At 33.8% G+C, this 15,883-nt stretch overlaps 1 protein-coding gene across 1 annotated transcript in view; it reads right to left on the minus strand.

The window, feature by feature from the left end:
- The window catches only part of LOC113494823, an 86,044-nt gene that overhangs the window by 51,354 nt on the left and 18,807 nt on the right, over positions 1–15,883 (minus strand). Inside the window, exon 2 of the mRNA XM_026873309.1 lies at positions 3,325–3,347. The gene's annotated coding sequence lies outside the window, so the exon portion shown is untranslated. The remainder of the gene's footprint in view (positions 1–3,324; positions 3,348–15,883) is intronic.

Below are 15,883 nucleotides of genomic sequence, written 5' to 3' on the forward strand. Positions count from 1 at the left end.
TTCAACGCTTTCATTCCGGACGACTTTATAGAGTACGACGTTAAATATTCAACGACACGAACAAATCTATTAATCTCTTGAACTGCGCTTATCTGGCCTATTAGTCTTACAGTTTTATTAAAACAAATTAATTATCTCGTTTATTTTATTTGTGACAAATTGTTCTGATTTTGTACACGCCTAGGTGGTCTGATTTTTACTTTTGACTGAATCCCGAACCTCGATTAAATTTTTAAAATAATATTCTTTTTTGTTACTAAAGTTTTCTCCTTATTTTAAGGTTTAATAATGTATACAACCTGCCCTTCTAGCTAAGGGTAATTTTTTCGACCGTTCGCGTTACTAGAAAATGCTGAAAAGAACACATCTCCATAGATGACAGTTCACAATCACGTAACTCAACGAAATGTCTTTTCCATTCATTTCAATTTGACGTCAACGATTATGGAATTGTCATTGTGAGGGCCATTAGAGGGGCTAGTGTGAGAGTTAAAGTTGCTCTTGAAAAACTCGCCGTTTTTAACAAGTCCAAACTCTCTTTTATTCATTCAAGTTAAAGCCCGAGACTACAAGTCTGTATTTGAATAGACATAACTTCGAATTAGTTCCAGTGATTAATATTCCATTTCCTGTGCAATCCTTTTAAATCATAAAAGGCGATCTGAGATTAACTGCTTTCTAATAATTAATTAGACTCCCATTAATCTAATCTCGGTTAGATTACAAACGATTAGTTAAGAGTTTTCATTGAATTGTAGCTGGGGGGCATGGAAATAGAGGTAAACAGTGAATGCTATCGTTCATCTGTTAAAGAATTAATCAGTGTCTATTTTCTAATAGAATCTGTACTCAATGTGTCCAAATATTATTTATGTTTATTACCATTTAACAAAATTAGTACTGATGGCCTAGTGGTATGACTGTGTGACTGCTAAATCAAAAGCCCTAGGTTCGAATCTTGACCCGCACAAAGAAATTTTTTAAATTTATTTGCGTATTGTAGAGCCATTATCACTCGCTAAAAACAGTGAAACAATACATCGCGGGAAAATTAGCACAGCTGTAAACTGTCAAAAGTCTGTAAAGTTACGTCAAAAGCCTACGTGCGGTTTAACTCTGAGTCCAGATTATACATCAACCATACGAAAAGAAGAGCTAAAGAAATCCTCGAATCAATTACATACAAATCAAAAACAATTACCAAAAGAAGTACAACTGACTGTACTACATCATACCAATTATTTCCATACAATGAGCAAAGATCACAAGAGTATTAATATAATTCTATCGGTATCATTAAAGTCCGGAGGCGGTATGGCGGGAAGTAATCGACTCATGCGCACCGTTTATTACACCAAGCTTAATAGGCGCAGATTAAGACAGTTTAGCGACAGACACTATTAATCGTCACAGTATAATTAGTTCTCGAAGAAATTCTTTAGAGTACATTAAATGTAATTTAAATAGATGATTATGAATGGTGTGTTTTCTATGTGGGGCCTTAGAATCATGAGGTTCGATGTTTTCTTTTTATTTTATATAAGGAATGCCTGTAAATTGTCAACTAAAGGATAATTAACTTACGCCGTGCTTCCTAAGTATCCTTCCCTTCATTGTGCTTGTTATTGGGTTTATTCAACCCATACATGTTATTAATCCTCTAACCAAACAAAACTGTTTAACTGTTGTCTGCATAATTCAACGTACAATATTCTAAATAGATTACGAAACCGCCTTATTCAGTCATCCGTACAGCTCAAATTAGGTCATTAGAACGTTAATCTGCTAAAACAACATTTAATTATGAGTCTCTGACACCACTTTCATGACAAATCGACAAATAATTAATCTTGAATTTATAAATCATTGTATCACAGACACAATCTTATCTTGATATAGACACAGCAGCTTCTAAATCGCTAAATAGACATTAATGAATGACGTTTCGCAGAAATTATAATAAAATCATTAATAATTGTATAAATCGAGGCTTGAGTAGGAAGCTATCATCCTACGCAGATGACAACTGGCAGAGTTCACAACGGGTCAATATATTCGCGGATTATAACTGTAGTGGCAATGGCATAAAATATTTAATCCGTATAAATTGATAAAGCACGATTTTGGGATATAAACTCGTTAGGCAATATGTTGGTAACCGCATTACTGTAGGATGGGCTAACATTGTATCGGAATAGGCAACGCAATCAGGTAAACCCCATGCCTAGATGCCGTGTAGGTAAGCACCTACTTAACATAAATAACGTGATAAAAGGGCTCTTTCTCTAGATGTAGCTGCACAAAGAAATGCTCTCGAAATCGGTCGCGGTTTTAATCTTTCAATCTAGAATTTGTGCCTAAGACCGTTAGATTTTAATTCGCATAGCTCAAAATAGCTATCACACTTGACAATGCGACTTTATTTTCCGCCTCTCTACTCCTTTATTAATAACTAAATACGAAAATCAATAAATCTAATCTAATTTAAACATAACTTTTTACGATCTGTCGAAATAAATTATACATTTGACCGATAAATAAATCAAATTTGTTGCTACTTGATGATATTACATTCATAAATTATTTGAAACACCAACAACGACATTTTGCAGAAAACCTTCCAGTTCTTAAAGCGAGACACCGCATCCAATATGTAGAGTTCCATCTCGCTTCCACAGCTACAATATCCTTACCTACTTTCAAAGATGGTTGAACACCATACAAAAACACATATCATAAACTAATCGGTTTAAAAATCTCGCAGTTGCGTGAGTTTGTTTTGACTAATGCTGAACAAAAAAGGTTGAGAGCAGCGTGAAACTCATTTATCAAAATTAAGAGAGGTTACACGCCCCATAGCATGACTGTAGTATTAGATGTAACTGTTGTTTTTTTATGACATATCAAGTATTGCATCCATGTTTAAGGTGAAGTCAAATTATGAGTATGTGTATTCTGGTTATGATGTGATGAAACCTTTTTTTTCGTGTTGGTAAGGCCAGTGCGTTTAGTTATTATAGTTTGTAAATAAATTAGAAAATGTTCGTGTTACGTTTGTAAACAATAAATTAAATCAGCCAGTATAACGGATTATAATGATCAAAAAGGCGATTTTGGAACTTCGTACATTGATTGATTAAATATTGGCTCTACAACTGACAAATTATTATTGTTTTAAATAATGTATGTGCTACTATTTAACACATGTTGGACTTTACCTAATTTCTTTTTCCAACTTAATGGTCACGAGTGAATTAAATTCGAAATTAATTCCGACAATTGTACTCTAGAGTAATGTAGGTAAGGCACTGAACTCTCTCTCACCTCAGACACAGCTATCTGGCGATCTGAAACAGAAAACAACAATTTAACAATAGCTTATTACTCGGGAACCGAATAAATCGGGTAATCAGATGGAAATGAGAGAAATTACCGGGCAATTAAACGTGTGTGAACTCGAAGAAACTCAGATGTATCTACAGTGATACATTTAGAGCAGTTAGTTAATGGTAATTAGTACATTTGCATTAACGATGTAACGATACGTTTTTGCACGGTTGTTCGGAAACGCTCCTCGGTTTTTGGGGTTCTGTACGTAAAGGGTGTAACCGAAACCCTATTAAGGCTTCGCTGTCTGTCGGGTTGTGCGTAATGAACAACGAGAGTAAAAAAAATCACAGATAATATATTTTTATGAAAGTCAACCACTGCTTAAATCGCATCATTTGATACAGCCTTCAATTTTGAGAGTGACGAATTTAATTTAATTTTTATTATTCTATTTGTACAGTTGCTCCACTGACTCGCACTTGGCCAGTTTTTAAGTATTCAAGCCTAGTTATAATGAGTTTGAAACTAACTCTAGCCATTAATTCGGTAGCGAGCTGCGAATGCGAATTTTATTCGGTCAGTTAATTTTTATATCGGAAGCCATCAGGATAACAGATTAAACAGAGCGGGGCATACGACTTTTATGACGATATAAAAATGCCTTGCGTGTTAGCTGAGATTATAATAGTCTAATTACAATTACCAGGTCTGTATCGTGCCTCTGATATCATAATTTCATTCATTTAAGATGTTTCATCACACTTCATAGGTATTTATTATACTTACATCAGCAATCAACATTCTTGAGATGTTTTTTTTATTTATTTTCTGCACGAATTTGCTCACAACTAACTACTTTCTCCAAGATATTGATCCTAGTCGGATTGTCGTGAATACTGAGATTGTGTTTATACTTGACTGCGAGGGAAATAAACGATTAGAACTTTGTATTTCTGAATTATATACTTCAAAGTTTCTAGTTATTGTAGTAATAGTTTTCAATATTATATTTGTGTGACCCTGTCTTAGGTTATAAATACATCAATAGCCGAGAGGTCACCACACCAAACCCTATGTTCGCAACGTGTCACAGGTTCGATCACTGCTTAGTGTAAGATCGACAAACACGTGTTCCAGGTTTGGTGTCTTTGTGTATGTGACTTGAATGTCGTTAAAACAAGAAACGTTAAAAATTAATGTCACGAAAGATGGAAAAAAACGGTCAAGAAGAAAAATAGAAGGCCTTTGCCTAATAATGCAACCGTACACAGGCTCTATAAAAAAAAACATCGTTACGTCGACGACTAAAGACTTTACGAATCTTGACACTATTTATCCACATCTAGGCCACATTGTCACATAATTTAGTCTAGACAGTTCACAGCCAGTCCATTATAATACGAACGTGTGAGCGCTGAACGATGTCACACATTATTATCTATTCTGAAAGTGTCGCGACAAGCACCTACAACTAACTGCAAACAAAAAACCCCTCATTAATATTGATTGTCGATAATTTCACCTTCGTGACTTTTCTATGATATACACCGTAATATTTCACGTTATAAGTGACATTATAATTGGCTGCACTTGTTTGTACCCGGGTGTGATGTAGGCGGCTCCCTCCGCTCCCGACCTCACGGACGCTTCACGTTGATTTATCGACCTTTATCGAAGTATACCGGAGTGTCGCAACACTAGCAACAGTCAGCTGGCAACTGAACTTCGTTATTTCGCTTAGAACACCTCTGTAGATAACTCGTTATTCAGATAATTTATTTGACACGAAACGATCGCTTTTCATTTTCGGGTACGGATTGCATTGCTTTCTATTGTAATGTTCTGCATTTATTGGATAATTATGAAATTAATAGCCTTTTTTCTGTTGATTTATTGATGTTTACATTTATAATTCAGACTGCAGAACAATCTAACAATAAACTTTACTGGGATATGTTGGATATGTCTTCGTAAATATTTAATTTTTATTAAGAGTCATTACCAATTAAAATGTGCAACACTGAACGTTACTAAATTATAGGCCGGGTCATTTCTGAGCATAATCTTCAGTTGTAAATGTAAATAATTATAATTAATGAGCACTAGCTCAGTTTTAACGTCCGTATGTTATGAATTAATCATTTTATCATCGGACCGTTTAGCGAGTATGTAAAGTATAATGTTGCATGGTGTGTTATTGGTACCGGTAATAAATCTCATACAAAAAACTAGTTACTATTGTACCAATTAAATTCCCGAACACAAGATCAAATCATGCTGATCACACTATAGAAAAACTTCATTAAACTATCTCTATCTGTATCCATACCGGCATTAACGCTCGCGTGTGCAATCTGATATCAACGAGCAATGAAAACAGATCAATTAAATCCATTATAAATATTGATCAGTAATTTTTTACACGAATACGTAACTATCGAATGTAGTACAGGTAGATATGAGATACACATTGGTGCAAGGAGCTTCAAAAATTCGCTTTCCATAATATAATCGAATTCGAATGTGAATATGTACCTTATGAACAATGTTAACTCTTTCTACGGGAAGTGTGTGTTATGAAGCAATTAGAAACGTGATCATTAATCACTCGTCAGCTGTTTTTTATCAGTAACGTAACGAAGACTCAAGACATCACAGTTCGGATATAATCGTGATCAATAACGTTTTGTACGTCAAATAGACTTGTGCCACTCAATTATCACTTAATATATCATCGATTACATCTTATATAAAACGAGTAATCGTTCTGACAACTTTATTGGCGCCACCTTCTTCGGAATAATTTCTCTATATAATTGCTATAGGAACTGATTGGTCGAAACATAAATGAAATGGCAAGAATCGTCAAAGCCCTTCACTTGTATTGTGTTTTTTACGAGTATAATATTATGTTTTATGCGTATTGGAGTATAAATGGAAACTTACAAGTTACATGATGTTTAACGGTGATGAATGAGTGACAGTTTGAACGTTCGTATCCGGTCGAGCTTTTGTTGGTGTGTAAAAATGATTGTCATGTGTTTTGCGGGCATGTATTACCAGATTTGGCGTTACAAAAGAACACGTTTACGAAATCAATAATAAGAATGAATTTGCAATATGTAAGACGGTAAAAATTCTGCGGATCAAAAAAAAGGAAATAGGCATTTTAGACATTTCTAAAATTACTTTTATTTAAATGTAATTCGTCACTTTTATATGCGCTAAAAACAAGGCTTCTTTTACAGAAATCCTCATTGACCTACGAAAGAATCAATGCCCTCACGTTCTGCTACGCCAAACCAAAGAGACTGGTAAATTAAAACTGTGACAAACAAAAACAAAACGCCCGAACCTAAACCTCTTTGGTGGCGAAACGAGACCAAATATTTACGTTCTACTATTTGTCTATGGTCGTGTTTCGCGCCAAAATGCTTATTAGCTTCGCTTGCTCAAACGGTCACGTTTTCTTGTCATCCAATTCTCGAAATGGGTATTATAGGTATAAAATAATTATAACAATTTTATTAATGTTGATTAAAGGTTCAGATTATTTTAAACTTTAAATAAAAAAGATAAAGTTTTTCATTTGAAAAAGATAAGAAAGAATTACAGTGATATTACATCATGAGAAACTAAGATAGATGATCTTTTCCTCGATCATTATAAAAAGTGAAATAAGACATTACATTCTTTTTCCAAGTTTTTATAGATATCATTAAAACATGATTTCTCAAATGAAGATGTACTTGCATAACTACGTGTATCTCGTTCTAACTTTGAGAAAAGTGGACGTAGTAAGTGTGACAGTAATCATTCGAATATTTAACACTAAAATGACTTTATGATTGATGTTAACAGTAATATAATCGCTTGTGTGAAAATAACTCTTTTTACGCGCCCGCGCCGTTTATGTAATAAACATATTTTTTTATGCTGGCTGGATACGATTGTGAATTGGAAATATTATGTTTTTGAATAGAGAACGCATTCGTTTTTCGCACAAAATGGTTTTGCATTGTTGTTACGAATGGATACTGTAATATTTAATAGAAATAAGGAAAGTTTTTTTATTGGTACAGCATAAAAATTAAGCATAACATTTACCAAAAAAAGTGTGCCCTGCAGCTGCACCAAAAAAAAAAGAGGATTGGTTGTCGATATCAATTACTTTAAAACCGCACTCAAAAATGTATTTACATAGAGACATTCTTAAAAACTCTTTTTGTCTTCACATTATAATTTGAAGTAGCAGATACATTATTAATGTTATGTTCATTTTTTAACTGAGCGACGAAATATAAAACTTCATACATAATGTTCACAGTTTTGCGTTATTCTATTTTTGATGAAAATATAAAGGTGATAATTATAATATTTTTCTTCAATTAGACAAATCACTGGCGTATAACTTTTATAACTACAGATTAGTTAACATCAGAATTTTTGAATAAACCGCCTAAATAGCTTTCTGCACTGTTTCCTAAATGTAATTAAAAATACATTTGCAAACTTATTTTAACGTAAAATAAACATTCAGGTAAAGAGAAAAAGAAATTAAATGAATAGTTTTGTTTGCGAATATTAATGGTTATCTTCCGTTGCGATAGTTGGCAAACATGTGTAGATACTTACTTACTTGTAGAAAACTTAACGAAATGAAATATGTATTTTATATTACAATGAACATGACTTTTATATTTTTAAGTTGATATCTTGTTTAGCAATGAGTTGCGTACATACTTGCAATTTTCGTATATTGCTTTAAGTGTATTCAAATCTTGGACTTACCGATAGACGAATATCTTACATTATTTTTTAAGTATCGGATTTGAAAATTACTCCGTAAATATATCAAGATTCAAGAAGTTCAATTAAATTGTACTTTCAGACATGAACTCTAGTTATACGCAAATCTTTAGAACCATAATTATTTAAGTAAAAACATTAGAATTATCTATATAAATTTTAATCTCGATTGTGTGCAAAGGTATAAGTGTCAATAAATAATAATAAGTATGCGTGCTACACAGATGGCAGCTCTGTCTCTACCACCGCTACTTAAAGTAAAGATCATTTCATTGGTGGAAAAGAGACCGCACTACGCTGTGAAGAGCGCTGTCACGCTCACACAACAGGTACGTTTGACTCAAGAAGCGGAGGACTTCATTACTGAAATGTACTTCAGTCTTGTACCATAAGTTACATATTCAAGTCGTAAGCTAACTTAATGATAACTATAATTCAAAACTAACACTATATGTAGAGAAATTGATCGTAAATTTCCGTTCAGTCAACCTATAATTTAAGGCCTTTTACGACTTAGTTAGCTCGAAACTTAGTCGCCGTCATTATATGAATAAATTAATAATATCGTTAAGCCTGTAATTAGACTTTATGCAAGATGCTAGCGATAATTCTAGAGCTAGAAAGATAAATGCAAATTGTACCGCGTATGTATCCGGCGTTGGTTTTACAGGAAATCGCGTGATCAAAATATTTGAGACAAATCGTGATAATTTGTAACTCTAGTATCGTATATCGGTGTATCAACAACTGTTTTATTAGTTTACAACTTATTTGAGCTAACTGTGTTTATAATTTACACTCAATATTGCAGTTAAGTTATTAAAAATATTGTTTTTATTAAATGGCTGAAAATTTATGAAACATTGATAAATAATGCTTTTCATGGTCCGCTTATAGCAACTATATGTAACAATTGTATAGTATAGATAGAGACTATAGAGAGACAAAATATTTAACAGCTAAACTATATACCCTTTTAAAATATAACTTCAAACAACCTTCATCTAAACGAAGTCGACATTTGAGAAAACTCAACATCATCCTTTCCCTTCATTGCTTTCAGATTTCTCTCAATTGTTCGTAACTGGCAATATCTAGACTATCCACAGTCTAGAAAACCTTAACAACTGTTAACTGTAGCCAACTAGACCAAACCTTCAAACCACAGAAACGCCAAAGATTAAAAATATTAAAACCTCTTTTTTCTATTCAATTTAAATTGGTGGCTGGGTGATGGTGGCTGGTTTTTCTTAACAAGCGTATATTATGTTGGATTAAAAAGAAAGAAACAATATGTAAACTAAATATTTTGTGACACTATTTGTGCGTTTCCAAAAAGTCCCATGAAACCTCATAGGTTCTCTTCTTTCTCTTTCTGTAGACATTTACAAGATTTGTCTTCCCTCTCGTCCCACCGTACTTTATTACATTACTTTCGCTAATAAAATCAATTTTTAATGCCTACAAGAATACGTCTATTCATAAACTAATTAAGTGGCCAACCTTTTTTGAGAACTGCAATGAGGTGGCACAACTTATCATCGTCTCCGAGATAGTTTAAGCTGGCTGGACATAAATTCAAATATTTTAAACCGCGAATAACGTAACGTTTGAACGGTAAATATCCCGCAGGAGCGCTCGAGCCCGCAAATCGGATGCCTGCGGCGACGACGCGCGCTTCTAACGATACCCCTAATCACCAGTGTGTTACTTTTATAGCCGATGCTATAAGATACTGGTTGAAAGAAAAAATGTGCTTCGATAGAGTACGGTGTGAAATTGTATTTTGTAACAGTTTTAAGCTACAATTACTTTTACAACTATTCTGTTTAAATTAATACAACGTGGCAATGCAGCCAGCCTTCTGGGCACGTTTCCCGACTTTGACAGGGATGAAGATGTCTTTTTTGACGCTTTGTAAATAATGTATATTTTTCTTTTTATATGTTTTGTAGACCAAATGTATTTACTTATGTATACTTTTTAAACATGAACAATTTACAATGGCCTAAGGTATTCTATGCCAGTCAACTAAGGGGTGATACAGAGACAAATACTTTGTGACAATTTTCAAGATTTTTTGTCTGTGCGTTGATATTGTTCTGCTTTATTTTTTAATTTTGTTTTAGTATAAAATATCTGAAAGAGCAAGTTATATAGACAAACAGGTTATGTTGAGGTACAAAAACAATGTAACAAACCCACCCGTTTCATCCGGTCAACAGACAGTTGATGAAGATACAAGACCGTGTACTAAATAATAATCCAGTATTATGCAATAACACGTTTACGAAGTACTGTATACCGATTTGATAAGAAAGCTAGGCACTTACAATCTTCAAATAACTCAATAAATACACGGTCTGATCTGATCAGTGTATAGCTAATAAAGTGTGTTCCGATAGAAAACAACCTTAGGCGAGCACTGAGAGATGAGCCTTCAATAAGTAGTCTTTAGTAGTATTTGTGCTATGCCTAGGTGTAATTTACCTATCCTTAATGTGTAATTGTTTAGAAATATATAAATGAAAATTAGTTGTTCGTTATATGTGATTTGTGATTTTTTATTTTATTTAACTCAATTTTACGTAAGCAATAATACGATTAATTAATCTGTTCATTCACTTTGTAACGTCATGAGAAGAAACCCTGATCTTTTTAAAGGCGAACATGGCGATTTTCTTCAAAGTGATGGACACCTACCACCCTCGCTCTATGGGACAACAGACGAGGACAGTTCAAATTTCATTAAACTAAATTTACAGCCATAAATCATTTTCCTTTTCCGCAATAACTTAAAGGATTTTCCATTTCAATACACGTACAGTTACAATACCCTAACAGTTACATCAATAAAATTATTCAACAATTCAGAGTCGTTCCTATTCTGGTTGTAAGAAATATCTCCACGAACGCCGTCGTATGAGGAATGTTATTCTATTATTATCTTCATAAAACCACAACATATGATGTAGTTTCTGTTAGCGGTTGTGGAGCAGGAATTAATAAATATATCAGCAGGTTTACTGTTAAGGTGCGTTGGAACGGAACATACGTAATGAAATTACTTTGCTACCGTTCTTGAAGAAGAATAGAAGATGAGTGTTATAACAACCATCTTTATTATGTATGGAGTTGAGTTCGTCAGCTGCTCAATGTAAATTGCAGTTTCCAACAGTTTAATATTGTGATTAAAAATATTATTGTACCTAAAAAATAATTAGAAAGTGGTTTCTTAGGTTTACGCGAATGTTAGACATTGAAATGAAACTACTTGTACGGATTTGAGTCTGCCCGCGACCATGATACCTGCAAAGGTTTCGAAACGTCGGGAACTACAATCTAAAATTAAACTGCGATAAAATCCATAAAAGTAGTTTCATTTCAAATAGGTAATTAGAAGCATAACTAGGTCTCTCAATAAAATTCTCGAAATAGAAATTCCCATGCTGTGTCAAGAAAATAAATGTATCGTTTCACTATTCTCCTTAAACTGTTAGAAATACTTGTGGAAACGACTATTTATTTATTAAAGACACAGACCTGATCTACCATAAGCTGTATTTAAATGTTCATAAAATCAACAACGCAAAGTAAACAGTTGCAACAGCAATCTCCTCTCTAAGTCCATGTTGAGCCACGATTGTCGATATCATACCTCATTCGAGACGAGTTTGTAAAGGATTGATGCTATCCACACAGCCCCAAGTAGCTGTTCAAATCTGATACGAATTAGTCGCTATGACACACGGAATGCTAAATTTATACGTTTAGCTGCTGCAATTTCCAAAGCAATGTTGATAAATATTTTAATGCCACATTCTCCCGTTCTCATTACCCGACATGAATATAGCTCCACATTACAAACTTACATTGAGACAGATTCAATATAATTGCATCGATCGATGTGCTACGGACGCGTACCCAACTTCGCCATTTTTTATCCCACTGTGCACATTAGGGTTGTTACTTGTAAGCGATTTAAAAAGTTATAACTTTTTATCAAGTAATTTGCAAAATGACGATGGTTTTGATGGCATTATTGATATAAAAATAACATCGGTCTTGAATGTCGGCGGTGTATTAAAAAATAAACTACAGCCACTTAGTCGTGGTGATAATAAAATAGATATGTCAGTTTAAAAATAAATTTAATGACTCAATGGTTTAAGTGTTGCTATCAGCGGGTAATTCATTGCTGGGCCTAAATAATTATTCGCAAGGATCCAGTTTCTCGTCGCCTTCGTGTTTCGAACTCAATACTTCTTTTCGATATCTGATGCAGGGATGAACAGACGAGCAGTGCATGTAATAAATCAGTTTACCTAGTTTTAATTACAAACTCGTTGCGACAACCCTAGCACGGATGCGGAAGCGAGCCCTAAGTTTATCTCCATTAGCAAGAATTCAAGAGTCTATCGAATTCACTGCGAACGCGGCTCACCTACTAATGCATTATTTGTAGAAGCTTGGGTCGAGCTTTCCTCACTATTACTGAATTGTTTTCTAATGAAGTTGGTTTAACTATCTCAGGAAGCTCTTTAACTTTATTTCCGTACACATTTACGTATTTCACAGTGAAGTATACCGCCCTGTTTTATGAAGTAAGAGAAAGATTTATTTTTTCTCGTTCGCGAATTTTAAGTCTTAATTGAACGACAATTTGATTTATCAACTGCCTATTACTCAGTAGTCTGTTATTTACAGGTCCCTATTTCCTATAATTTACATTTAATCCTTGTTTGTAATCGCAAAACATTTGATCAACAACAAACAATTCAAAATGTTCAAAAGCCTAATACCAAATCCAAATCCAAAGTACGATAAAATTTAAGATTCCGAAACACATTTGCATTCCTCACAGTCCATCACCGTTCGTAACACCGCATGCGGTTATTGCATTAGGCGGTTAGTATTAGTGGTAATCCTACAACCCATTGACAACGATCCGTCTCGTCATTAGACAGGAATGATGACATTATTACTAGAACCACTTGCTTGATAAGTTTTTCTATGAGTTTTTACAACAGATATCTCTGAGTTTCTCTGGGTGTGGCCTCTCAGTATGTATGAATTGATACAGTTGAGAATCTGTAGCGAGAAGACCTTTTTAAGAAAGTATATGCGGAAGTGATTTTATGAATTATTCAGTGCTGTGTGACAATCGCAAATAAATTTCAAAGAAAATGTGGTTATTATAAGGTATTTGGAAATACTATAGCTGTTCAAAGCCATATTAATTATTGATAAAAGGTGGAAGGTGACCTTAAAATTGAACAACTTATAATATTCCTTTGTGGTAATCCAAAAATTCAGCTAACTTCATACCAAATTTAATCTAAATCGTGAAGCGGTAAGGATCAATCGCTCAAATAAAAATATCAATCGAAATATCTTAATCCATATAAGCTTTAAAACAACATGCAATAAATCAGTTTTTTTAAATCGAAATTATTGATAATCTTTACTAAGAAACAATACTCATAGAACGCTTTGAAGATTCTCCCGCACGCGTCGTTGGATGCTTGCACGTGCGCCCGCGCAGCCATAACTACACGATACAAATCGCTGCTAATCAATCACAGGAACTCCACAGTTAGGTGTTTATATGGATTTATTCTGTACCTCTCATATATTATAATACTTGTAGAACTTTATACAAAAACAAAACGTGACAGTTATGATTTCTTTTTTTAAGATACAATTTTTAATAGTATGTATTTAAATTACTTCTTCTTTGCAATTTATGGAATAATTTATTTAGGTATCTTTCTTCTCCATTTATTTTCAGTTTTTATCTTGCTTCACACGAATTGTTAGTTTTGCATTTAAATTCTTGAAATAGACATTTTCGTCTTGGCCCAATTTTAAATTACGTACATACATATTTGTGCAAGACAGCAAAAATGTATCAAAGTTTCCAATAAACAAATATTGTATCATATTAATTTGTTGAATTAATTATTATCATGCATGCAGGTTATTCGGATTTAAACATTACGCTGACCTAAGACACCCATTCTTCATTGTTTTTAAAGATCGCTTGATTCGTCAATTACTCGGCTATTAACAGCGCAAAATTACAATTTGACGCGACCATACGGATTCATTCGATCTAGTACCGTTTAAAGACTACTCCACTTTTTAAATTTTTGACACAATTTTGCATTTTTAAAAGTCATTGACTTAATTGACTTGTCTATCAGTTTCAGTTCATTAGTATCAGCTGTAAGGCTAGTCGTTACATAGATCAGATTAGTTGCATTGTCTGGTAAAATTTTAGACTGACGTCTAAACTTTTTCTCTTTTTTCACAGACGAAATTATGAAAACAAGCTGGAAGTTTCTTTTTCTTAAAAAAACGATTTCCTTTCTATGGCCTATTGCATTTAATCGTGGTGTCGCGGGATATATACATATACTAGCTTCTCGCCCGCGGCTTCGCCCGCGTCGAGGTCGGTTATATCGCGTTTCCAAGAGAAATCTTCAAAAGTCCGGGATAAAAACTATCCTATGTTCTTTCTCAAGGTCAACTCTATCTCTGTACCAAATTTCATTAAAATCTGTTCAGTGGTTTAGACGTGGAAGCGTAACAGACAAACACACAGACAGAGTTACTTTCACATTTAAATTATTAGTAAGGATTAACAGACTCGATCGAACCCGCCCCATATTCCGAAATAGCCAATGGATATAGATGACCGATGATGAATTAACACTAGCATGATATAGATGCAGCAAACGAATTATATTAACTTTAATGTTAAAGAGCTAACGGAAAATGTTTACAAATGACAGAACACTGTTAAAGCGGTACCAACATAGTTAGCATACCATCTATTGTAGAAACAGAATTTTAACACACCACCTTGCATATATCGCATAAATTATAGGGTCCTCGTTTAGATTATTTTTAGTCCAATCTTTGCAGAAACCGCTTTAGTAGATATAAAGACTAAGAATGTGTGTCAGACTGTTTGTTTCACTTGATTGATTTGTGATGGTTATTTGGATTTATTTAAATAATGTTCTCAATGTTATAATAATTTATAGGCCTTCAGAAGGTGTAATCGTTCCCTATTTAAATCTTGGTGTAAAATTAAATACGAACTGCCCACCCTAACTTCTCTCGAGAAAGTCGTAAAACATAATCCCTATCTCAAAACTGGTTGACTTCAGCATAACTTCAGCCGTAAATCCCATCAAATATCAAAGAATTTGTTCAAGAACCCATTGCATTAGAAATCCGACCATACAGAACTTATACATAACAGTTTATTCGTATTCGTATTACTATACAAATACGTACTTATGGCAATAACATAGGTTTATGGAAACCAGGACACATACATTATGAATTTATTCACAACAACGCCGATTTTACTTTATAACAAAGTGGTACTGAATATTTCGCAGTCGAGAACCATAACTGGCGCGTGTACTGTTACGGGGAGACATCTCGTTGATAAACAGACAAGTGGTATCCCACTGTAGTTCCGTATATTTATGGGATAACTGAATCATTGGAAACGAATTTTGGGAAAAGGGAACTTCAAAATCATCTCTGGTATCTGAGGGAATTGGAGTGAGTCGGCGCATATTAAGGTGTAAAGCGCTGTCTCTTTCTCCCAAATGCTATGATATTATGTACTTTAAATGGTGATGGTAGGATTTTTGCCGATTTTGTTTTTTTGTTTAACAATGGTAGCAGTTTTCCACTATGAGCTTCTAAATTAAGATAGTGT

Source organism: Trichoplusia ni, chromosome 6 (assembly GCF_003590095.1).
Source record: "Trichoplusia ni isolate ovarian cell line Hi5 chromosome 6, tn1, whole genome shotgun sequence".
NCBI classification, from domain to species: domain Eukaryota; kingdom Metazoa; phylum Arthropoda; class Insecta; order Lepidoptera; family Noctuidae; genus Trichoplusia; species Trichoplusia ni.